We start from the raw sequence: 27,312 nt of genomic DNA, 5'->3' as shown, positions 1-27,312 counted from the left end.
AGACGCGTACGCAAATGCATTTTTTCTCTACAACGTAAATTAGATCTTAGAATTTCTCTCTTTGTTTTTTCATTTCTTTCTTCTTGGTCGTGTTTTTTTTTCTTGCGTTACTTTAGGAAACACAATTTGCAGATATGGTTAAAGGGTAAGCAAGCGTAAGAAGAAACACGAGTAAGAAGCATAATTCAAGCGAAGCACTTAGGTGTGCTTGCTTGCTAGCTAGCTAGCTAGCTAAAGCTTATTGCAGATGCTTTTTGTTTTACTCGAAATACCGGAATAACGGGGTTGTACGGATTTAAGGGGGGCGGGCAGGAGGGGGAGGGGGAAGAAACAAGAACGTTGCCATACTGTTTTGGAATCGTGTCGGTTTTACCGCTTAACAAGTGGAACGACAAGCGTTAGGTGGTTGATTCTAACGTGCCATAGTACAACCATAATGCATTGTTTATACACGAATATATAGAGCTGGCTTTTCCCCTATTTCCCTTCGGAAATGTTTAACGATGATTAATCAACGATTTATTCGAATCTATAAATAATATATTAAACTATATACAAACGTACGATTTTTATTCGATAAAAGATAAAACAATAAAAATAGTATACAACATTAGTGTCGATACAAATCATCACGATGCATCATAATTAATGAATCATTCAAATTTATTTTTTTTTTTATAACTATGATCAATAATTAATGTTACAATTTTGTATAAAAAACAAATATACTCTATCATTTGTTATATATATGTAAGGACAGTAGTTTTAGCTATATTGAATTTAGCGCGTAAATAGGTTAGGGAATAAAACAGATGGCGTTAGTGCTGCAAAGAAAGCAGGAGTGAAAAGATACAGAGATTAAGAGATAGATGTAAGAAAATTAATCAAGAAACAACGGTGTGGATATTAGCATTGAATGTTGTTTCTTTGTTATTACAGGTAGGATAAATAATTAGTCTAAGTTGCTACATTATTATTTTCTTCAAAATAAAATAAAATCTTTGTTATTACAGAGAAACAATTCTATCTATTATCTACCCATAACCTGCATAATAAATAAGACATTATATATATATATTACAAATAATCCAAAAATTCTGGATATGAATAAATATAAAACGAAAGAACTATTACATCGGTGTTACATGTGTTAACATAACATAAACGATAATACGAGTATGGCAGAAAGCGGAGGAAGAGCTTTAAAGCTTTTGCGGGAGGTAAAACGTGGCAAGAGGAAAGATTCTTACCCCACTTTTTCCCCATACACCTCTCCAAAGCATCCCAAAGCACCCTATCCCTTCTTCTCCAACCTACCCCCCCACCCCCCCGAAACTCTACCACCGACGTTTTCGGTTTAGAGTGGAAAGCTCCTTTTGCCAGGGGTTCGCGGGTGAAATCGCACGGAGATAATGCAAATGGAGGTTTCTAGTACTTCACTCGCGATAAACGTAAATGCGCGAGCAAGCGAGCTAGCGAGTCCCTTTCCACCCTTCCCCCCTTTACCTTCTTTCAATCCAATCCTACCCTTTCTCAAGGCCGCGACTTTTTTATTTTTTCGATCGTTCGGAAAAACCTTGCTACGAATCAGGCTAAGAACATAAAAACTTTTTCCAACCCAAACCCCCCCGCCCCTCTTACTACACCCCCTGCCATCAACCCTTTTAGTGGTTTTCCTTTTACGCAGAGAAGAAGAGAAAGTACCGGAAGCGTAATCCTTTTTTCCCTTTCTATACGAAATACCGGTTTCGAAATACTTCAACACTCGAAGTTGAACACTCTTTTGAAAAGTTGATCAGTTTTAGGAGTGGATTAGTCGATAAAGATCGATTATGCTGATGAAAAGTATTATACTTCGTTTCTGTTTTTTTTTGGTATTTCTATTAGTAATGAAAATATATTTTTATTTTTTTAATGAAACGTGTCTAAATAAGGTATATATACTTTGCGTAAAACTTTAAATTACTTTCCTCTTAATACTATTATTATATACTGTATACTATACTATTACAGTAGATTGCAGTATTACGTGGTTGGTTGGTTGGTTGGTTGGTATGTACCACGTTGTATACAAATTTATGTCGTCTAATACGATTTGATTTATTTTTTATTTCTTTTTTTTTTTGTTAAATACGATTATTTACAATAACTTTACTAAGAACATTATTTTAAAAAATATTATATATATAAAGATTATATATATACATAAAATATATATATATATATATAATTAATTATATAAATTTTAAATTATATTGTAACTTTCTGAACAATTTTAAAAATTAATTTTTACAAATAAAAATTATCCATTAAATCTTTTTTAATTTATATAAAACTGTATATAATTATATTATTATTTATTATATATCGTACTATACTTTATACAATTATAAAATATTATTTAAAATACATATTGATATATTTATAATTTTTTTTTTCCTCGCGATTAAGAGAAGACAGAAAAAGACACACAAATAGATAAAATAGAATTTGAAATAAATAAAGAAACAAAAAGATAAGAAGAGATCGAAGATTCGTGAGAGAAACAACGAAAGCTTCTTTTATCCGACGAAACAAAAAAGCAATCGGTAAGTTTAAACTTTACAAAAGTTTTTCCCCAACTTCCCTACCACCACCACCACCACCATCACCCAACCCCCAATACGAAAATCCCGTTTTCTCGACTACGTAATGCTATTCGTTTTATCGACTACGTAAATATGCATCGTGCTGGGTTAAAAAACTTCGTCATTTGAAAGTTTTATCCTAGGACAAGATGTATCGGTTGAAATCAAGCTGCATAGTATACTTTATTTTCCCTTAGTAAGTTTCAACTTGCACAGATAAATCAATCGAAACGTTAGTTTAAGTTGCTGATAGTTACGTAAGAACCAAACCTTTTTATAATTCGATTTGTAACCCCTCCACCACCACCCACAGTCCCCATTTTAATATCATTTTCATCGTCGTTTATTCTTTTCAATTTAAAATCGTCCAAATTTTTTGTTTTTTAATCAAAAACGTCAGCAAATTCATACGACGCGATGTTGAGGAGGAAGAGGAGGAGAGAGATGAGATAAAAAAAAGAAATGCGTGGGGGGTAAGAAAGTATGATGAAAATAAAATGGCCAGATTTATTTTTTACTTTTCTTCTTCTTTTCTTTTTTTTTAGTCTCGTTCTTGTTGCAGTTATTCTCCTCGAGAAATTTACTAAACGAAACGGAACCATTTTTTCTCATAAACCAAAGGGAAAGAGAGGAAAAGAATGAAGTTTCGGGGATAGGTGTGGTAGTGTTGATGTTGGCTGTGGTTATGGTGGTGGTTATGGTGGTGGTTATGGTGGTATCATGGCAACCGATATTTTTCGTAGCTACGTAGATATATATTACTTGTAAAAGGTCGAAAATGTAATGCCGGAAGAAAGAATTACCCACTGACATCAACTATAAAGAATAAGATTGTATACGTGTACGTACATATCCGTGTTTATATATGTGTGTGTGTATGGAAGAAAGAGAGAGAGAAAGAAAAGTTTCGTAGGAGTCGAGAGATCGTAAATTTTCATTTGCTCGAGCTCACTTTCGGTGTAAACTCTTCTTATATAATCCGTCCTGAATGCGTCCTTAAACAGGATGAAGGATGGAAAAAAGAAATAAAATAAAAAGAAACGAAAGAAGAAATGAAAGAAGTTGCAATAAGAGTTTGCGGATGGTTGAGAAAAAATGGGGGCGGGGGGAGGGGCGGGGTTTGGGGGGGGGGGTAAAGAAACGAGTGGATGATTTTTTTCGTTGGGGGTTCATTTAACTCGAACTACGTTAAAATTCTTCATTGAATGTTTATATGTGTGTGTATGTGTGTGTGTAGTATTAATTATTAAGTTTTAAGTAAATATTACATCACGATTGGGGGGGGGGGGGTATTAGTTATACTGAAAAGAAAAAAATTGTGATCGCAAGATAAAAGTATTTTCTTCTTCCACGAACTTATGGGATTGAAGAAAATAATGAAAGAGATAAAAGATAAAATATTTCAATTCGTACTCACTAATTATTTATATCTCGCGAAGAGTATAAGATTATATCTCTCGATCGAGCTTGGTAATAAACTGACCTGAAATCAAAAATAAAAGATTCGTATTAAAGATAAACACAAGTAAGAAACACAATAATAAAACAAATATAGTCGAGAGGGAACAAAAATATATATTATTATTATTATTATTTTGCAAGATAGAAAGGTATGAAAGTAAAATATTCGCGAGTATTACTACTGTCGGTCTAGAGTTTCTATGGTGGTTATATGTTTTTTTTTCTTCCTTCTTCTTTACTACCATCGCGATAAACTCGAACCAATTTTCTTCCGAGGCCGTACGAAGTGCGACGTTATACTGAGCTTTCGCGTATTATAAATTTGCATAAAATGTGTCGTAGCACAGACGACGAGCCGAGCCGAACAGAGCCGACGCACGCGTTTCTTGTCTTCGCATGCAAATAAGGGATAAAATAAGCAAACGAAAACGAAAACGAAAACGAAACGAAACGAGAAGAAGAACAACAACAACAACAATAATAAATTTATTTGATTTTATTCGTTTTAGGGAAAATCTGAGCCGTTCGAAAACAAGATTGTTTAATTTTGATTTCGAATTGAAACGTTGTTCGCAAATAATCATCAAATCAAATAACAGATAAAATATATACGTGTATATATATATATATATATATATAATATATGAATCATTTATATAGAAAGTAGAGCTTAAATCCACTTGTCAGTTTGTTAATATAATTAATTTGTAATAACATCAATGTACACCACTTGGAATTAGCTATCGTAAAATACATTTTGCTGATTAAAGTACATTCAGAGAGTTAATAATTAATAATACAATTAATATTGTTATTATTTTAAATAGGAATTATAAATTTCATTATCTCTTATTACATAAACTTATAAAATATTATAATTATACATCAGTATAAATATATCTTATAAATTATATATTTTCAAATTCCATTGATGATAAGTAAACATTTAAATATTTTAATTTACATATTATAAGAGTGTACTTTTATATAGGTCACTTTGAAAATAAACGATTATCGAAATGGATGGATGTAATACCGATATAACAGATTAATTCGTTAACTGATCGGCATATTAACCGCATAGTATACTAGAAATAGATAATACTACGTATGCAGATAGAACGTATTCAATAATTTCAACTATTTCTATGGTAATATTTCAATGACGCAGGTAATGGTCGTTCGATCGTCTAATAACTAACCGATTGAATTCAACATGACCACGTACAATGAGAACGGTTTTAACCATCCCCCCCCTCCTCTCCTCACTACCCCCTTAATGCAATTAATTATAGAACATCGATTCTGGTTAATGTAATCGAAATGACTATTTCACGAATCTGTCGACAAACAATATAAGTAATACCTTCTATACACATACACACATACACACACACATATACGTATGCACATTCAAACGCGAGAATATTGTAATAATATATTAAACCATTAATTTTGAAAATTTTCAAATATCCCTATATACGCGAGAATGAATACGAAATGAAAGTGGCACCACGTGCATACGAAAATGCACCCCTCCCCTCTTTCTTCTTCTCCCCAACACACTACCCACCACTCACCACCCCTCTTTTTTTGCCGACTAAATTTTTTCTTTTTCTTTTCCTTCCTTCCTTCCTTCTTTCTTTTTGGGTACGTGAAGTAAAAAACACGGTGGCCCTGTTTCTCATGGATTACGCGTGTTCCTCTTTCCACCACCCACGCGAGTGTAACTCTCGTGAAGAAAAAGATAGAAAAAAGATAAATAGAACTCTGTTAAGCAAGCAAGCAACCCAACCAACGTTGGTTGGGGCGCGTGTTCGCCTTTCGCATTGCATTCAACGACTTCCCCCTCCCCCACCCCTCGATGTGCATCTTCCTACTTCTGTTGCATACCTGTAACATCTCTAGCTCGCAAGTTGCTGTTCCTGCTGCTGTTGCTGTTGCTGTTACTGTTACTGTTTATGTTGGTGTTGCTGTTGTTACTGTTAACTTCTCGCATATGTATTTTTCTACACAAGTAGTATACGTTTCACATACACACGTAGGAACACGTTAACGTACGTTTCTGAAGCGTGCCTAAATGTTAACTGACAGTCTCGGGTGACAATAATAACACGTACCAAACCAGAAACAGAAAATGAAAACAAAAACGAAAATATAGGTGTGTGTATAACTCATGTACATAGGTAAGAAGTATAATTTCTATATTTTTATTACTTCGTATAGATAATATAATAATATATATATTTATATTATATTATATATAATTCACTATACCGTGAATTTAAGGATGATACAGTACAGTCAGAAACAAAAGTTATTTTACAATTTTCACTTAAATTGAGATTTTTATTTTAATATTATTAAAATGATCACTAAATTTCATTCTTTTAGAAACTTTATATCAAAATTTCAATTATAAAACAAAAATAATTGGTTTAAATCATCTATTTCAACAGATATTAAGAGATATGGATTTGATGAAAATATCATTAACTTTTGTTTCCGATTGTACCGACAAATCATCATTAATTGAAAAAATGATAATAAACCGTGTATATATATCTATTATATGTATGTATTATATATGTGTGTATATATATGTGTGTATCGATGAAAACGTTACACCATTGGCATTGGTAATAATAAACCTTTCGATGGAAAAATTGTATATTTCTATGTAGAAATTTTTTTTCTTCTATTATTCGAATAGAATAATTCATTCGGGTTCGTGTCGGAGAATTTTAAATGGGTTAACTTTAATGTACGTGACTCATCGATTCCTTTTGTAATAATATACATACATATACATTTACATATATGTGTATATAGATAGATATATATATATATGTATGTATGTACTTCTGATCTATCAAAATCTTCGTCATTATCTGTATGAGGCCGTAATCGGTCTTTCATAAGCTTTCATTTCAAAGCGTAATTACAGAGACGAGACTTTGAAAACGTAAAAGGATTTATTTAATCCCAGTGGACCGACCGGATTCACGACGAGCAACACGATTTTACTCTTAGAGACTCGAATAATGGCCGAGCGTTTGATTTCAAGCTCAAAGAAAAGAAAAGAAAATGAAAAGAAAAAGAAAAGAAAAGAAAATGAAAAAAGAAAATAAAAAATATTCACTTTTTTATGTTAATATACTTTAAATATATTTGTCATTCTTACACTGCATGATTATAATAATAATAATTTATTGATTTAAATTACAACTTAAATAAATAAATCGATAAATTCATTAATTAATGTTTATACAATTATTACGATTATTTTAATTTATTTTTAATTATTTTACGATTAATTATTTAAAAACGATTATTTGTTTTTATATAATTATGTTTTTTCTTCTTTTTTATTCTACGTTACTTTCTTTACATTTTTATCTGTCTAACACATTTTCTTTTTTAAATATTAATTTAATATATAATAAAAAATCTTTTCTTATTTTTTTTTTTTTAAATAAGGCGCCACGAAATTAACGAAAATGATTAATTACTATTATCACGCGTGAGTGAAAAAAAAAAGAGAAAAATTCAACGACAACGTATTATTATGGTGTATATATTCTTTATTTTTTTTTTATTGTAGGGTCGTCATTTGGCACGTCAATTTCAGATTCCCGAAGGATTATCCGTTTTCCCTTAGGGAACACGGAACCCTTTCCGAATTCCGTCAATTCCGTCAACAACGCAACCCTTCGATGTCATCCCTGGAATATCTTGCTCAATCTTCCCCCTTTTATTCCTACTACTCTCGTTTTGTAATTCGTCAAATTCCAACCTCCCATCCCATCCCTATCCCCCTCACTTCACCCTTTCCTTTTATTTTCAGTGTTCCATTTATTTCGGACAAAACATTTCGCAATTATTTCGGACCTTTTCATATACCATCCACCTTTCTCTCTTTTATTTATTTATTTATTTTTATTTTATCAATTATATCTCACGAACGTCAAAAATGCCTGACTTTTATTTTATTTTATTTCATTTCATTTCATTTCATTTCATTTTCTTTTTTTCTTGAATTAAATAAGGAGGATCGAAACAAATATTTATTCGAGTAAAAGAAGAAAAAGAAGAAGAAGAAGGAAGTTTGTTTAAAAAAAATCTACGTTCAACGAACTTAGGCATACTGTTATTTGACGGTTTCATAGAAACGATATTAAAAAAAGGGAAACATCGTGTGGAAGAAGCGGCGGAGGGACAGGGGCAGGGGCAGGGGTAGGGGCAGGGGGGTGGATAAAGTACGAAGCGAAATTAAAAAGGTTATGGCCTTTAAACGGATACATTTCAAGATATGAAATTTCTCTTCTTCCCTAGTTTCTTTCTGTAAGAACTCGTGACAAAGTTTTCCCAAGGGGGAAACGCCAATAATCCGACGAACTTGCGAGATGTTACGGAAGAAGAGTTTTAAGAATCACTTTTAACCCCTCCCTCCCTCCCTCCCTCTCCCCCAACATCCACAACCTGTACCCCACTAACCCCTCTATTTCTTAGAGTTTATTAACACCTGGGATTACATTGGCTTCTTATAAATAGTCCACTGAAATAGGGACAGACATCCTAAATTGGGGGTAGGGAGGGGGAAAGTGATCTAAGGGTAAGTCGACGACGAATTAATATTTTATTAATATTTTTCTTTTTCTTAAATGAAGTTTTCTTTTCTTTATCTCTCTTTGTAGCATTTATTCCTTCTCGTTTGCTAATCTTTCTATATTTTTGTCTCTTAGGTAAAAAGCTAATAAATTGATAGAGATTATTCCTGGCATAAGAAAAAGAAGAAAACTGAGAATAAGAAGATAAGGAAACACAGAGAAATTTAGTTTCGTAATATGGGACCCATTTCTATCTTCTTTCTAAGGTTTCCCGATACTAGGAGGATAATCATAAGACATTCAATGGATCAACACACGAAATGGATCAACGACATCAGTTTAAGAACAACTTACAACGTTTTTTTAATTAATTATTATAAATTATATGTTATTTATCTTAAAAATCAGATCTACATTAAAGAAATGTAAAAGAAACTTTCTGTATAAGATTGAAATTTATAAAATATACTTAAATTAAATCAAATAATTTGTTGAATTATTCCTATTACGAAAAAACCATTCCTAAACAAAAAATCCAAACAGGTGAACTGAAAAAAAAGATATAGAATAATGCAACGTTAAGGTAAGTTATTTTTTAGTTGCTAAACTTTAAACATAAATACGAGTTCCAAGAATTTCGGACTTTTCCAAGAAATGACGTCATTTCCAAGAATTTCGGATTTTTCCAAGAAATGACGTCATTTCCAAGAAATTCAGATGACGTCATTTCTTGGAAAAGTCCGAAATCGAGATACCTCCTCGCACATCATGTGATCCTGTTACAAAATTAAATTTTCGACAAAATTTCAAAGTTTTCTCGACAAAATTTTAAAGTTTTCTCAAAAATTGAGATTGTTAACAGGATCACATGATATGCGAGGAGGTATCTCGATTTCGGACTTTTCCAAGAAATGACGTCATTTCCAAGAATTTCGGATTTTTCCAAGAAATGACGTCATTTCCAAGAAATTCAGATGACGTCATTTCTTGGAAAAGTCCGAAATCGAGATACCTCCTCGCACATCATGTGATCCTGTTACAAAATTAAATTTTCGACAAAATTTCAAAGTTTTCTCGAAAATTGAGATTGTTAACAGGATCACATGATATGCGAGGAGGTATCTCGATTTCGGCCGTTTCCAAGAAATGACGTCATTTCTAAGAAATTCGGACTTTTCCGAGAAATGACGTCATTTCCAAGAATTTCGGATTTTTCCAAGAAATGACGTCATTTCCAAGAATTTCAGATGACGTCATTTCTTGGAAAAGTCCGAAATCGAGATACCTCCTCGCACATCATGTGATCCTGTTACAAAATTAAATTTTCGACAAAATTTCCAAGTTTTCTCGAAAATTGAGATTGTTAACAGGATCACATGATATGCGAGGAGGTATCTCGATTTCGGCCGTTTCCAAGAAATGACGTCATTTCCAAGAATTTCGGACTTTTCCGAGAAATGACGTCATTTCCAAGAATTTCAGATTTTTCCAAGAAATGACGTCACTTCCAAGAATTTCAGATGACGTCATTTCTTGGAAAAGTCCGAAATCGAGATACCTCCTCGCACATCATGTGATCCTGTTACAAAATTAAATTTTCGACAAAATTTCCAAGTTTTCTCGAAAATTGAGATTGTTAACAGGATCACATGATATGCGAGGAGGTATCTCGATTTCGGACTTTTCCAAGAAATGACGTCATCAGAAATTCTTGGAAATGACGTCATTTCTTGGAAAAATCTGAAATTCTTGGAAATGACGTCATTTCTTGGAAAAATCTGAAATTCTTGGAAATGACGTCATTTCTTGGAAAAATCTGAAATTCTTGGAAATGACGTCATTTCTTGGAAAAGTCCGAAATCGAGATACCTCCTCGCACATCATGTGATCCTGTTAACAATCTCAATTTTCGAGAAAACTTTGAAATTTTGTCGAGAAAACTTTGAAATTTTGTCGAAAATTTAATTTTGTAACAGGATCACATGATGTGCGAGGAGGTATCTCGATTTCGGACTTTTCCAAGAAATGACGTCATCTGAAATTCTTGGAAATGACGTCATTTCTTGGAAAAATCTGAAATTCTTGGAAATGACGTCATTTCTTGGAAAAATCCGAAATTCTTGGAAATGACGTCATTTCTTGGAAAAATCTGAAATTCTTGGAAATGACGTCATTTCTTGGAAAAGTCCGAAATTGAGATACCTCCTCGCACATCATGTGATCCTGTTAACAATCTCAATTTTCGAGAAAACTTTGAAATTTTGTCGAGAAAACTGAAATTTTGTCGAAAATTTAATTTTGTAACAGGATCACATGATGTGCGAGGAGGTATCTCGATTTCGGACTTTTCCAAGAAATGACGTCATCTGAAATTCTTGGAAATGACGTCATTTCTTGGAAAAATCCGAAATTCTTGGAAATGACGTCATTTCTTGGAAAAGTCTGAAATTCCTGGAAATGACGTCATTTCTTGGAATTTCTGAAATTCTTGGAAATGACGTCATTTCTTGGAAAAGTCCGAAATCGAGATACCTCCTCGCATATCATGTGATCCTGTTAACAATCTGAATTTTTGAGAAAACTTTAAAATTTTGTCGAGAAAACTTTGAAATTTTGTCGAAAATTTAATTTTGTAACAGGATCACATGATGTGCGAGGAGGTATCTCGATTTCGGACTTTTCCAAGAAATGACGTCATCTGAATTTCTTGGAAATGACGTCATTTCTTGGAAAAGTCCGAAATTCTTGGAAATGACGTCATTTCTTGGAAAAGTCCGAAATTCTTGGAACTCGTATTTATGTTTAAAGTTTAGCAACTAAAACATAACTTACCTTAACGTTGCATTATTCTATATCTTTTTTTTCTGTTCACCTGTTTGGATTTTTTGTTTAGGAATGGTTTTTTCGTAATAGAAATAATTCAACAAATTATTTGATTTAATTTAAGTATATTTTATAAATTTCAATCTTGTACAGAAAGTTTCTTTTACATTTCTTTAATGTAGATCTGATTTTTAAGATAAATAACATATAATTTATAATAATTAATTAAAAAAACGTTGTACGTTGTTCTTAAACTGATGTTGTTGATCCATTGCGTGTGTTGATCCATTGAATGTCTTATGATTATCCTCCTAGTATCGGGAAACCTTAGAAAGAAGATAGAAATGGGTCCCATATTACGAAACTAAATTTCTCTGTGTTTCCTTATCTTCTTATTCTCAGTTTTCTTCTTCTTCTTATGCCAGGAATAATCTTTATCAGTTTTATTAGCTTTTTACCTAAGAGAGAAAAATATAGAAAGATTAGCTGGTGGTGTTGGAAAGGGGCATGAAAAAGTAGAAGCAAAACAGGGAGGAAAGAAAATTTGTGGAGAGTTACGAGACCCGAAATAAAAACTCTGGCGAATTAAAAGCAAGCGCACAATGTGAACCAAAAAAAGAAAAAAACAAATAGAAAGTGAAAACACGTAGAGTTAGAAGTAGAAGAAGAAGAAGAAGAAGAAGAAGGGATAAAAAGAAGATAGGGAAGATAAAAAGGGTAACACAGGGTTTTAGTAGTAGTAAGGGGGAGGGGTAGTAGCGTGACCCAACAAGAGGGGGATGAAATTTAGTGAGTCGTTAGCGTGTGACAGCTTTTGGCCAGTTGGTAGTTCGAGTAACGGATTGCGAAAGCCCTTTTCGTATACACTGGAGTGGTGCTAACTAGGAGAAGGGCTTGTATGCCCGTAGGATATATTCGATCCACGTGGGGAAACTGCATCCCTGTTATATATTCCCTCTCTTTTATCAAAAGGTTCTTTCTCTATCCCTTGAGAGTAAGTCAACCAACCTAACAAATATATTAATACCCTTCGACTATGACAACCAACCACTCCCCACACCCTACACTCACTCTTCTACCCTGTCACTTTCCCTTTTCGTACCAATGCAATCAATGGTTCATTGAAACCAACCCTTTTTTTCTTTTTCACTCTGATTACTTCGTTATATTCTATTTTGTTATAATATTCAACTCGTGGTTTTATTATTATTGATTAACACGTTCACGCTGGGGTGACCCACCGGTGGGTCACACGTGTCTGTTCTGTGGGGCGGGGCGACCCACCGGTGGGTCATTTCCTCATTCGTGTAAATGTCATTTTTAATATCGAATTATTTCTCCAAATTTCATCGTTTCTTTAGAATTTCATTTTGCAATTATTAACATTTCGTGTAATAGTTCTCATGTTAAATTTAATTCAATGAAATGTACAAAAGCACGATAGAAATAAGATGAGAACTATTACGGATAGATATTCGAATGTTTTATTGTTAATATCTTACGAAATAAATAATATATTTTCATTTTTATTAATATACCTATTAGATTTTCGTATAAATGTTAGATAATATTTATGTTCACTAAAAATTGAACGTTTCTATTTAACGATTTATATTTAAAATATAATTATTCGTAAAAAACGTGTTTAAAATCATATTTAATTATCGATATATAACAATCGCAAGAATAAAGTTACAAAATAAATGTTAATCGAGATAATTGAGAAACAGAAAAATAAAGAGAACAAGAGATACGAGAATGAAGGAAATTAAATGCAAAGCAAGGGTCCTCCATGGGGGAGAGGGGGTGGGGAGTTTTTGTAAAAATCTGAATGGAATTTTGCGAATGGCAAAGTATTCCGCAATGTCGGACGTAGCTGACACTCTTCTGCATTTGGTGATCGTACTGGAGAATCTTGTGAATATTGGAATTCCTGAACAAATATGGACGGGTAGGTTGTAGTTAGCACACCGTAAATAGAAACTCGAAAATACCGTTTACAAACGGTGCTCGTTTATATATATGTATATATATATATTTTTCTTTAAACATATTACAAACAAAAAAATTTATTCGAACGTTACTACTTTTTGTATAACTCGTATCTTTCCATTGTTTTCGAACCTTTTGTATTCTATGTTATATTATGGTGATTCCAATAAAATAAAAAGTTAAGTGTAAGAAGAACGAGTCTCCAGTAAATTGCACTTCTTTCGATCGTTAATATGTTAAATTGTTTAAAATATAAATTGTATTATTAATTGAAAGAAAATGTTTAAAAGTAAACAAATAATATTTTGTAGCATTTCATTGTAGCAAATTAATTCGATTTTCAAAATCTTAATTATTTATGTGTTATTTATTCTGTATAATATTATGCACTGTATTATATAATAATTAATACTATTAATTCTAATACACCAGACACACTCAGGTGTGATCCGAGCTTTGAATTAACCGAACACCTGCAAAAGATCGTGGTGGAAATGCGTTTTCTTCTTGCATATACACATTCCGATGCACTTACCAGGTAGCAAAATGTTATAATCAAAGTGAACAGTCCTTTGACTGATTAAATTGCATATTCCAAGCTCGTATTTTTTTTTTGTTTTGTTTTCCTTTTATTACCGAGCTTTTGTTCAAATTCGAGCCGAGCGAAACAATTCGGACGAGAACCTAATTGGAAAAAATTCACGAACCTTCTTCTCCGATGATATTTTTCATTTGTTCGTTGAACTACGAACGCGATTGGTTCAGAATATACAGGGTGTCTCACATAACTCTAGTTCAAGTACTTGGGATAATCTAACACAAAAACATACTTTAAACAAAAATTGATTTGTTTTTAATCGACTATGCCGAGTGAATTTTGTTATAATTATTTTTCATTAAGAAATAGTTTATATAAATATAAACATTATTCATTTATCGAATATATTAAAAAAGAAAAAGTAAAAATAAGCTTGGAAATAATGCAAATCCCAGTAATTAATAGCAAACAATAAAAATGTTGACACTTTGCTAATAACAATTTTTTTCTTTTGCCAGATGCACGTATCAGAGACCGGATAAGTCTCTTTTTTTCATTTTTCTTTTCCTCTCTTTCTCTTCTCCCCTTTTTTTTTTATTTCTCTTCTCTCTTCTACTTTTTCTTTCTTTTTTTTTTGTAAAAGTATCTACACGTTATCGTCGTTAACACGATTCTCACGAGACTACAACTCGCGTTACAATTCTTTTCCTTTTTTTTTTCAAAGAGAAAAAGCTTTCAAGTCAGTCTCTTTGACAGTGTCGTGAAACAATCCATCGTACATTTCTCACCGACACTTATAACACTACTACTACTACTACTACCACTACTTCTACTTTTAATTCTTCTTTACCTACTTTTCCTCAACAATTTATTTCTATATACACGCATACATATTATATTAACAATTGTTGTCTAAATACTTTATACTTGATGGTCGAATCGCGAAAAGATACTTTCTTTATCTAAAAAGATTAAAAAAGATTAAAAAAGATTAAAAAATAGTTTACCAGTTAGAAAATTTATTGTACTTTTCATTTTAACACATTCCTTTTTTTACTTTGTCAAAAGAAGAATCCTCTCGACGAATTTTATCTTATTTATCTATCTATCTATCTATCTATCTATCTTTCATTCATTCGATAGTCAAGTTCGTTGGAACCTCTCTCGAAAGGTTTTGTCCCGTGGTTAAAAAGCCGAGAGCAATTTCTGTCTCTTCTCAGTGCTTTTGTCAAAGAAAAGTGTTCCTCCTTGCTGCTTTATCCCCCCCTCTCCCATCTTGACAACCCCCTCCCCGAACAACCCCCCCCATTCACCAAACAACCATCCTCAACACACCACATCTTACTTTCCTTCCCTTTTCTTCTTCTTCGACTCATTCCTCCCACCCTCCCACCACCTTCATCCCCCTGAACGTTCATTTCTCTTTTTCGTTTCACCATAAATGCAAAGAGATTTTCTTTTCCTAGAGGAGAGATAAGGAAAGGCATTACCCATCGTCTTCTTCGTCGTCGGCCTTTTCAGTCGATTCACCTTACCGAAACGAGGAAATCTCCATACCGCGTCGTTACTCAAATTTACGTAGAAAACGGAAGAAAGAAACTGCTTGGGTATAGAGAAAATCTTGTATAGTATACCACCGACAAAATTCAACCAATGGTGGTGGTGGGTTTTTAGATGGTACTCGAATAAAACCACTTTACGTTTCTTTAAGTATTTTCTTTTCTTTTCATTTTCATTTTCTTTTTCTTTTTCTTTTTGTTTATGTTTTTATTTTCTTTTGACTACTCACCCGTTAGTAGCAATGATATTATATTACGATTGAATCATTTCAATGTTCTTTTCCATAAAAGAAATGTCTTTCGTATTTTTATTATTGTTAATTCGATGCTTGATTAAGTGAATTAAGGAATAAGTAAGATTATTTGAAATGTGGCGAAGGGTTTGAATTTTTGATTATAATTTATTTATTCGTTGAGGAAATAGTTATTATTTTTACCTACGAAGATTATTTTATTTTATTTTATTATTTATGTAGGATTCGTGAAAAAATTGGGCCGTTGGACAGAACTGGACCACCGGGATTCGAACCCGGATCTTATCATCTTCCGCTTTCCGGGCAACTGCTCTTTAACCAATTGAGCTATCCAGGGCCCACCGTCCAATCTCCTCACGAATGCCTACTTTAAAGTTGGGTTGGAGGTGCTCGCATCCCACATTTATTTATTTTATTATGATAATTTTATTAATGATAAATATATGAATTTATTTTATTATGATAAATATTGCAATGATATTATAAATATTATTTCTCTGATTGAATCCTGTATCTAAATATCGATATAATATGTTGCTTTTTATCATGGCAAACGTAGATATTTGTTCGAGGTAATCGAAAGAAATATTAATCTCGAATGTAGAAGAAAAGAAAAAAAGAAAATTGTTGTCAGGAGATACGAATTGAATCGATCCGGTTTCGATTTTGAGATCATTTTTCAATGAAACACCATATTATTTCATTTTTTTATTTTATTTTACAGTACTTCTTCACTGTACGAACAAAAAACGATCCACCCATTGGGGGTAAATTGATATAGGGGTAATAAATGATATTTCCTTTTTTCTCTCTCTCTTTTTCCGAAAAACATCATGCCATAAAAATATCCCATCGATCGTTTAAAAATATTATTAAAAAATATAGGAAAGTTTCATTTGCACTTTTGTCAATATTCTCTTTTCAAATGCTGATTGCAAATCAGTATTTTCTAACGACACAAGTTAACTATGATTACCATAGAAATATAAGAGAAAATAAAAACAAACAAAAAAAGTATTCCAGTCGATAACTTTTTCCCAATATGACGTCATTACTATTATCTAAACAAACGCAATATCCAATTCCCGTTCGTAATATCGAATAAAAACCCATCCACACTTTTCTATGGTATTTCGCTTTCGACCCTTTCTGCACTCGCAAAAAATTACTCTCGTTCGATACTCGATTTAACGCACGATGTTTATTTGAATTTCATTTGAACAATAACGTTTCACGAATAATGCGTGCACCCGAACAAAATCTATCATCTAAAATGCATCTAAAATGCATACATAATCATTTTCGAGGATAGTGTATTTTGTATTCGACAAAATTCTGACAATAGTTACGATATTCAATAAGCATGGAATTACGATGACACTTATGTTGTATCTGAAAAAATCAAATTAAACAAAAAAATAAAAATCAAACAAACAAACAAACAAACAACGTTATCGTTAAGTATGGAATTTGTACGATATAATCGAACATTCCATTGAGAATAAGAGGAGTATGAAGAAGGGTGGGTGGAGTAAGGGGGTAGGTAAGAGGGGGGAGGGGCAAGAGGGATTGAGTATTCTCTAACACGCGTTACATCCTGATTATGGTTGGGGAATGCAGAAATTCTAGCGTAACCCCGCAATAACGTGGGCTCCGTAAATTATGCGAAGCAATTATCGTTGTAGACCCTCGCTAGAGCTAGTTCTAGGTACGGTTACTAATACTGCCAACGTTACGTCCTATAAATCAGAGCTTGAGATATTACCAAAAAAGCAAAACCTTTTAGAAAAATCATAGAAAATTAATAACCTAGGTTATCTGTATTATATGATCATTCATTTCATTCCTATTACAATTTTTTGCGTAATATAATATAACTGCATAATAATTGCATAATGAGGAAAATATATATCGACAAAAACAGGTATAGTAGGTGATGTATATGTGAATTATATTTGAAAAATATAAATATTAACTATTATAATATATTAATACTGCCAATGCAACGTCCTATCAAAAAATATGAATAACATATTCAGATTCTACGAATTTTAATTTAATTCCCATTTCAATTTTGTCATATAAATATCATATAAAATAATACCATAACACGTGCTAACGATATGCTAACAATATAATAAATAATAATATTTTCTCATATATTATTAATATATCTCCCTTATCTAATATACCATAATTATTATTAAAAACACTCGTAGTGTATTCAAACGAGATATATTTAAATATAATATATTTTTATTTATTTATTTAATAATATTTGATTGACCCTAGAGCCTAGGCTCCCTAAAGGCCATTAATTACAGTAAAATACAATATAATGTATAGATAAAACAAAACAAAAATTAAAATTATGTAATTATTATTAAACTTATCATTATATTATATATATGAACATATATATATTACAACAACATATATATATATAACAATATATATTATATATATATGAACATTATATTATAATTAACATAACCTATCAACATATAGATATATATCATTATATTAATAGATGCATTATATAATGCACACATATACATACATACACATACATACATTGGTGGCTAGAGAGAATAGTATACCGATGTTATATACGCTGGAAGCATATTCATAAATCCAACGTCTTAGTCCTTAATTGCAATTTGCTGTAACGCCGGACATTTCAGTGTCGTCGGCATGTTACCTTGCCACCTTATTGCACCTCTTCCTCTTGATCTACAAGAGTATATCTTAAAGGTACATGTGTAACGTCGTCTACTCCTATACGTAAGTCTAAGCGTTAGTGAAGTGCATCCTTGTACTGCATATAACCCTGTTATATATACACCTACACACACATATATAGTAACCTAGAGGTATGTATATACCTGGTGACACGAAAAGAACGTATCCGAGATAGATGGATACTTCTACTACTACCTTAAGGCAAAATTGTTACGTCGTCTTTCTATCCTTCCACTTCTTTATCTTTCTTTTACTGTCCGTCTGTCTGTCCGTCTGTCTGTCAGTCGGTCCACCTTTTTCTATTTTTTTTCTTATCTTTTTTCATTCCTTGCTAAGGTCTAGCTTTGAAACGATATTCCGGTGTCACTCTTCAACGGATGCATATTTTCCAAGAACGACTTTCAAAGCGACCCAAATGGATCATTTTAAAACGTCCTAGTCTCGTAGTAGTCGTAGTTGGTTGAGGAAGTCGGCACGAGTTGGAAACCAAGTCGTTGAAATAAGACATTTTCTTTTTTTTTTCTTTTCCTTACTCTCCTTCTCTTTCTCAATCCTTTCTATGTTTTTTTTTTTTTTTTTTCGTTAAACATCTCTTTATAGTTTGTAATTAATTAATAAGTTATGTTTGTTCGAATATGATTTTGTTGTTTTATTTGAAAATGCAATTTGATATTTTTCAAGAGGAACTGTTTTTAATATTAAATTAAACATCGGAAAACGAATCTGTTGTATTTGGTAAAATTTGAGTAAGTTCTTTTTTTTTTTTTAAAATGTATATTAGAATTTGTAATCAAATTATGAAATTTATAGAAATATTCTAATTCTTTAAAAATCTTTATACTTTGTGTTATACTTATTTTTTACAAATTTAACGTTAAATATTAAATCTCCAAATAATTTTCCAAAAATCAATCAATCAATCTATACATATAAATCTGCGTTGTGAAAAAGGAAAAAACAACAACAACAAAAAATATCGAAAGAATTATTTGTTCAACTTTCGATAAGACACCGCGCGGCCCCGACCTCGTTCGAATATTCTAACGAGCTAAAGCATAAATTCAATGAAATGCAGAAATGCATTTACCAACGATAACGAATACGATACGAACCGATTCGGATTCGAAAAAAAACAAAAAAAGATCGACAATAAAAAAGAAAGAAAAGAAAGAAAAGAAAAAAATAGGTGAACGTTGCGTCGTTAAGTTTATGATTCCATAGTAATGCACGTTACGAGATAGCACGGAAATAGATCGATATGATGGATAGAGAGAAGAAGAACAAGAAGGAATGAAAGATAGATAGATAGAAAGAGATAGATAGAGAGAGAGAGAGAGAGAGATAGTAAAGGAACAAAAGGGCTCGCAATCGTATTCGTTTCATATTCATGAACCCCACAACGTTTCTCGTTGGTGCTGCTGCTCAACATGCTATCCGGTATTCGTCTCGATCTCGATTTATACAATCGCTAATTGTTCTCAACAATAGATGTTCGACACGATGAATCATCAAATGAAAATTTAACTTGCCGATTTAATAATAATATTAATTAAACGATTACCATATTCAATTATTCCTTATAAAATAAAACAACGTATAATTTATTTATCACCTTGGCCAATAATATTGAAACGATAATTGGATCCTGATTTTTATTCATACATATTCCTTTTCTTTTCTTCTTTTTTTTTGAAGTTATACTTTTTTGGCGCGTTGGGGAAAATGTAATGGGGAGTGATTTTGTTCCGAGCGTCTGGAAAAACGATACCATGAAGTTCGTCGGTATTTACGACGCGCGGCAAAGCGATTTCAAGTATACGGCATGAAGTTGTCTTCTTTTCTTCTTCCCCCCTTTTTTTCTCAAGCGGGTCACCCATCCAAATACTAATCGTACGCAGCGCCACTTTACTTAAATGATCGAAGCGAGAACTAATACTGTAACCGCGCCATTACTGTTGATGCGTGAAGTAATTAGATATATCTCTCTTATATTTAGTGTGAACTGATATCTATATTATGATATTTTATTATTCTTTCTAATATATAATATATCGATAATAAATTTAAATTAATAATAATAATAATAAATTATTTTTTGTTAAGTTATTTTTGAGGTTATTGAGGTTATGTTCGTTTTGGTACGGCAAAGAAGTATAACTTCTTACGTGCGTATTTTTTTAATACTATTATCGTTAATATTTCTCATTTGTAATATTGATTTTTTATTCGTTTGATCTTTTTCTCTTTTTTTTTCTATGGGAAGTACGATGGGGGATAAATATTTCTGATACTTATTTGACAAAATAATTGGGTTCGCGTGAAGTTTTGAAATTTGATCGAAGAATACGAAATGATTTCGTTAGGAATTTTGTTACTTTGAAATGCGATTCCGCCTCCCCCCCCATGCTTTTGTGGGGTTTCGTTAGATCTTTTCTACGGCCTTCATCGCCAAGGGAATAGAAAAATGTCTGATGCGAGTAGAAGAGAGAGAAAAAAAGAGAAAAAGAAGAAAACTTTTCTATTTTGCGGTTATATATACGTATGGGAAAGTTCTGACGAGTTACTTTGAACAGATTCTATTTGCGTATATGTTCATGGTATGTTCCGGGGTAGTCCTATGGGATTCACCATGTAGCTTTTAGTTAAGTAGATTTTCACAGGGAAGGTATATATTTCTTCTTTAAAACTATCATATCTCTTTGCTTTTCGTTTAACAAAGAAAAGAAAAAAAATAAAACAACAACAACAAATACAATTAGAATTGAAATTATTTTACGAATATGCAACGTCGTATAACAAATTAATTCGTCGAATAAAAATATCTACGCTCGGATAGAAAATTTGATTTTTTTCTATTTCTAGTTATAACAAAATCTTGAATAAAAAATAAAAAAAAAAAAAACAAAAAAACCCGTATCGTTTGGATTATTATTTATACGTAATATAACTGTTAATAAATGTGATTTTACAAGTACACACACACACACACACGATACAAATATATTTATTTAAAAAAAAAAAAAAAACAACAACAAAGAAATTCTTGTTTCTCTTCTTATCATTTATCATTTATCATTTATTTTCCTCGACTAGTTGAAAGATAAAGATTTGTTTGCGATGTATATAGAAAGATTACGGATTAAAATGATGTGTAATTTTCGTAGATAGGATATCAAAAATGATTTCATTCTTGCAATAACGATATAATACTCTAGGATCGTATATAAAAAAACGGGGCACTTCCTATCTGTAATACCCGTGTCGGAACATATTTTTTCCATTTACGTCGAGTCGAGTTTGCAAAGCGATACCGCGGTAAACGTGACGCGAAAATCTCGCCACGTATAACACCACCACATCGAGAACACGTACACACACATATATATAAATAACAGATATACATACATACATATGTATATAGAACATATATTCAACATATGTAAAAATGTATGAGTAGATTAGATAGGTATACCTTTACCTTCGCAGGTAAAAATGGTTTCCAAAATTTCCTGCAAATCTAAACACGCAACCAAAAGATTTGCCACGTGTTCGTGCGTGTGTATGTGATTTTATTTTTTTTCTTATTATTGTACACATTTTAAGGGTGACGTACCATTATTCTCTCTGTTTCTCTTTCTCTTTTCTTTTTTTCTTCCACACTTTTATTTTTATTTTGTAATGTTACTTTTTTTAAGATTGAATGCAGAACGTAAAACAAACATGAAAGGTTAAAACTAACACGAAACGAGAATGATAGTCGTCGACAATTTTCGACACGTTACTTTCAAAATGTGAAAATAACTTTCTATTACTATTATTATTATTATTAGACATTGATTTTGGAATGGACAGTATTGTTAAAGTATAGTAATTGAACATTTTCTTTTTGTTTCACTGCTTGCTTGCCTGCCTGCCTGATTAAATGTTGGTTTGATTATTACTTTTCGAAACAGTCATTTGACAATGAAAACTGTGAGGGAAATGAGGGGATGGGGATGGGGAGGGGTGGGTGGGGGGTGGATAAAACGTTATTTAGTTGGACGTTAATATTAGCGCATCGGTTCCATTATTATACACGACATATATGAAAGTAATTATAAGTTTTCAAACGATACTTCTTGCAACCCCCACAATGTAAATACGTTCGACCACATTTACGAAAATAATTAAAGCCAGCTATGTGCAGTAATCGCAATATTCTCTCTCTCTCTCTTTCTCTTCCGTGAACTTTCGTTGCACCAACGAAAATTTACTCGGCACAAACAAATCGGCTTTGCGTGCAATATTTGCGCGAAATAACCAACCGGAACAGAATCAATCGATCACACGAATACCCCGTGTATGTATACGTGTGTGTGTGTGTGTTGTGTATACGCGTGTGAGAGAGAGAGCAAGAGAGAAAGAATTTTCTATTGCTTTTTCGCACTGAAATATGAGTAAAGGGTTATTTATAATTGACATAGAAAAAGGAGGGGAATAAAAAAGGAAAATTAAAAAACGCGAAAAGAAAACAAATACAAAAAAAAAAAAAAAAATGACACAATAAAGAACAAACGAATGAAATAAACCGAATGGATTAATTGATAATACGTCGTCACGGTTAAAACAAAAACAACAACAATATTAAATAAAGTATCGTTATTAACTCGTTCGCGCAATTATATTATATTTTAAATCTACCTTGATATATCTCTCTGTGCGTATTAATTTGTTACTTAAAAAATAGTATCTATGACGTAATATGAAATACAGGGGAGGATCCAGATAGACGAGAAAAATAAAAAAGAATAAAAAATAAAATAAAATAAAATAAAAAGGAAACAAGTATATAAAAAGTTCGAACGAGTATCCATCTCATCGCATCAGGTAAAAAGGGAGAGGGGAGAGGGGGAGGGAAAGGAATAGGAAAAGAGGAGGAGGAGGAGGGGGGAGGGGGAGGGGGAGAGTTATCGATTCGAATCGACGCCGTTAAAATTCGTGACAGCTGGTGAAAATTACTTCGGAGTAACGCACGTGTGCTCGCATACGCGTGTGTGTGCGTATGTTTTACGTGTGTACGTGTACGTGAAAGAGAGAGAGAGAGAGAAAGAGAGAGAGAGAAATGCTTGATGATTCGCGGCAAATAACTCGCGATTTGATACGCGCGAATTTCGAAATAGTTCAGAGAATCGAATGGCATCAGAACAGTTATAACGAAGTCGTATTTTGCCCTCTGACGTTTTCATAGAAACTGAAATGGTATGAGGAGGACGAAAAATCCCAGATTGGTACGTGCATGTTGTTAAACTCGTGCAATTTTATTTTATTTTTCTTTTTTTTCTTTTTTCTGTTACTTTTTTTTAATGTGTATACGCGAATATATATGTGTTCCATGTATGCGTGAGTATGCGAATAAAAGAAAAATAGAAATAGAAATAGAGAGAGAGAGAGAGAGAAATAAAATGTAGGATACGAGAAAAATATTAAATAGAATAAAGCAGACTATATAAGGGATAAATATTTTAATATTACATATTCTTTTTCTATTTTTTTGTTTTGTTTTTATTTTTCTTCGTCGAGTAATAATAATTTTGCTAAAAAGAATGAAAGACAATACTTTAAAAAAAAACTGGTATGTGTACTTATGTACGCACGTAAGAAGTTATACTTCTTTGCCGTATCAAAACGAACATAACCTCAATAACCTCAAAAATAACTTCAAAAAAAATCTTCAAAGAAAAAAAAACTTAAAAAAATAAATAATTATTATTATATATATATAAGAAAGAATAAAAAAATAAAAAGAAAATATCAAAATATAGATATCAGTCCACACTAAATATAAGAGAGATATATCGAATTATTTTATGCGTCAACCGCCATGGCGCTGCGATAGCATTGGTTCCCGCTCGATCATTTAAGTCAAGTATACTTGAAATCGCTCTGCCGCGCGTCGTCAATACCGACAAACTTCATGGTGTCGTTTTTCCAAACGCTCGGAACAAAATTACTCCCCATTACATTTTCCCCAACGCGCCAAAAGAAGTATAACTTCAAAAAAAGAAAATAGAAAACAAAGAATAAACGTGTAATATTGTTATACCTAGTTGAAACGTATTTAAAAATCATTTATGATACCTTAAGTATACCCATAAACGTTCGTAAATTGATCCCCCTGTCTGTCTATTTGTCTGTCTGTCTTTACTATCCTAAACTATATATTTTCAAAGTCCGAAAACAATTTTCTTAGGTGAAAACAAAAATATAAAATGGTTTTTAAACGATCGGAAACATTCTCTCTTTCTCTTTCTCTCATACTCACACACAAACAAACACACACACTTTCTCGTATTTTACGAGTCGAACGCGAAAACACGAAATACGAGAAAGAACCGTGTGTTCTTCTCGTTTTACCTGAGGGAGGAGATGGGTGGGAGGGAGGAGGAGAGGTGAGGGGAGGGGGGCAAGAGAGGGTGTTTATATTTTTCTACCTGGTTTATTATTCTTTCTTCTTTTTTCTTCTTCCCCCGTTACGCGTTTACTACGTTTCTAGGATCTTGCAACGTAAAGTACGTAAAGTACAACTATACAGAAGTGAAAGAAGTACCACACTAATAGTCTGAAAAGAATAGGAATGAAAATAAATCGTGTAGCTAAGGGTCAAGCAGGTGGGTTAAATTTAATAAGTTTAAAAATATCAAGGGACTTTTCTTACTAATGCAGCAACAATGTTGTTCCGCGTTGTTTGTTATATACACATTATTTTTTTTTCTTTCTATTTTTTTGTTGTTCCTTGTACGCACGCCAGAAGAATCAAGAAGATCTTTTTATTTAAATTTGCAGTTTTTCCTTGTGAGTACGAGCTACTACTACTACTACGTACTCTTTGGCAAAAGTTTAAGTAAATTTTTGTTCAACAAAAGAGTAACAATAATTAGTTTCATTACGTCTAATATAATAATAATGATAATATAAAGAAGAACGGAATGACATGATTTTTTATCAAAGAGTTTTTTAAAACTTCAAAGAAGTTTTCCAACAGTTTCTCTATCTCTCTCTCACACATACACACATGCACATGTACGTGCACGTATTTTCTTGAGATTTGATATTACAATTAAAAGAGAAAATGATTTTTTCTCTTTCTAATTTAACTCCATCGAATTATTTTACGGTTGAAATAAAAATATTATACGCGAGTATGAGTGTAGTGAAATTAGAAATGAATGAATGAATGAATGAAATGGTTAATGTCAAACGTTGATGGAAGAACCGAGAAGAAGAAGAAGAAGAGTGAGAAAAGAATAAATGAAAATAATGAAAAAAGAAAGAAAGAAGGTATTACACGGTGCAACATAATCGGAGACCGCAGAATCGTGACAAAAACTCATCAGCCGTGTGAAAATCCAACGACCGAGGGATATTCGCAACGTTCAGGAAAAAGGGAAAGGGAAAGGGAAAGGGAAAGGTAAAGTAAGGGGAGAATAAGAAGAAGTAGAAATGATAATGGAGAAAGGGAAGCAAGAGAGATGATGATGATGATGATGATGATGATGATGACTGAAGCAAAATAGCAAACCGTTCTCTGCTTTTTCATTTTTTCTTCTTCTTCTTCTTCTATCTTTTTTAATCCTATTCTTCTCGTATTTTTTTTGTTCTTTTTCTCTTTCCTACCTTTTCACCATCGGTACAAATATGATGGTTATATGGTGGTCCCCCATTATATCCTCAAAAGAAAAATCGTCGGAGTGAAATTTTCCTACCACTCCAATTTCTAGATTCGTTCCTTAAATCAAAAGTATAATAACGTAATACGTTATTGTCGTCTCGATTTTAAGATCTTACCTTTCTCTTTCTCTTTTTTTTTCTTTCTTCTACTCATTTTCCCCCGAGTAACGTGTTTAAATCTTTTCGAAAGTATATTGTAACCTTTTACTTTGAATTGTAATGTGAAATAATGACGAGTATATTACTTTGACTAGATTGATGATTATTGGATGTGTGTGTGTGTGTGTGTGTGTAACTTAATTTGAAAATATATTCACAATATATAATTTAATATTAATTACAACTTATATATATAAATATATACTCTCTCTTTTCGTATTTATAAATTGTTTTGTGCAAAATAATTGAAAAAATTGACGTTACGATTTAAAACGAATATTTATGTTTCAAACGAGTCTCCACTTTTCAAACATTATCGCGTATTAATTACTTTTGGTTTGAAACATCGAATGAAAATGTTCGTCTATTATTTTGATATAAAATCATGGAAAACATTTCGAAATAGGGAAAAATTTCTCAGGTACGTGTAACATTATTCAGGAATATTCATAAAATTCAGCTCGTTAAACGTAATTTTTGGTTAAATCGTTGGAAATTCCCGATGGTTCTTGGTAGAATCGTATCTTTTTGAATCCATGAGAGGAGAAAAGTTTGTTCGAGAAAACTTTTATCCAACCAACCCCACCAACCAATCGTCCGTTTTATATTTCATGTTTTTCTCATAGCTTATGACTCGTGAAACGTTTTATGTAACAGGAGAATTCACAGTTGGTTGCCGATGGATAATGTCAAATTCTTTTAATATCAAAATAAAATGAACGAAATGATTTCTTTTTATTACCGAAATCAAGGATCATTTCGTTCGCATAACTTTAACAATACTATCATTTTCGTCTATAATACTTCAAAACTGTCAAAGTCAATGAAAAGGAATACGCG

General features: G+C 32.1%; 1 protein-coding gene and 1 long non-coding RNA gene across 2 annotated transcripts in view; both read right to left on the bottom strand.

Moving 5' to 3' along the window:
• LOC122518178 overlaps nt 1-4,115 on the bottom strand; it is a 287,457-nt gene extending 283,342 nt beyond the window's left edge. Inside the window, exon 1 of the long non-coding RNA XR_006303997.1 lies at nt 4,045-4,115. This is a non-coding gene — a long non-coding RNA (uncharacterized LOC122518178). The remainder of the gene's footprint in view (nt 1-4,044) is intronic.
• Nucleotides 1-27,312, bottom strand: part of LOC122518175 (CCR4-NOT transcription complex subunit 6-like) — a gene marked incomplete in the record, with an annotated part of 788,395 nt that overhangs the window by 442,122 nt on the left and 318,961 nt on the right.

This window comes from Polistes fuscatus, unplaced genomic scaffold (assembly GCF_010416935.1).
Source record: "Polistes fuscatus isolate 324 unplaced genomic scaffold, CU_Pfus_HIC Scaffold23, whole genome shotgun sequence".
Taxonomy (NCBI): Eukaryota; Metazoa; Arthropoda; class Insecta; order Hymenoptera; family Vespidae; genus Polistes; species Polistes fuscatus.
The sequence above is the reverse complement of the archived record's forward strand: the minus strand, read 5'-3'. Positions and strand labels throughout refer to the sequence as shown.